Source organism: Hemitrygon akajei, unplaced genomic scaffold, assembly GCF_048418815.1.
Source record: "Hemitrygon akajei unplaced genomic scaffold, sHemAka1.3 Scf000075, whole genome shotgun sequence".
Lineage (NCBI taxonomy): Eukaryota > Metazoa > Chordata > Chondrichthyes > Myliobatiformes > Dasyatidae > Hemitrygon > Hemitrygon akajei.
The window spans coordinates 3218374-3219028 of NW_027331961.1; positions in this window are offsets into that span (position 1 = coordinate 3218374).

Sequence of the window (655 nt, forward strand, 5' to 3'; positions counted from 1 at the left end):
TGGGAGCGAGAAACCGGTGACTCTGCTCCTCGCCCCTCACACGCTGCCCGACCTACCTGCCGCATTCCCCACATTATTCCATATTTACACTAGCTACATTTTTATTGTTCCCCTCTGTATCTTCCCCGTCCCCATGGCTCCAACTCCCGATTCTCAGAGTCAAGGGTTCGATTCCCATCCCGGTCCGACATACAATTCCCACCCGAAAAGGAATTGTGCAGGTTTCATTGAAATCACTTCTATGTTTATAAACACTTTTTTTCTATTCAGATTCCTCCGGAGCCTCACTGGACAGGCACACTGAGACATCAAGTGAAAAACAGCAGGAGGAGGCCATTCAGCCCCTCTAACCATCAACAAGATGGCGGCTGCTCTCCCATCTCAGCCACATGTTTCTGCCCGATCCTCAGTTCCTCCATCCCTTCCGTCTCCACACATCTGCCGGCCTTTGGTTTTTTTTGTGAAAACGATCACTGAGGTGTTGCTCCTCCACCCTGAGGGCGGTCTGATAGAAACGTCGGAATGGAAATCAGAATTAAAACGTTTGGCCGCTGCAATGTCCCCCTTGTGGCAGATGATGCAGAGATGCTAAACAAAAACCGTCTCCCAGTTTATGGCGGGTCTCACCAATGTGGAGGAGGCCGCATCGGGAGCA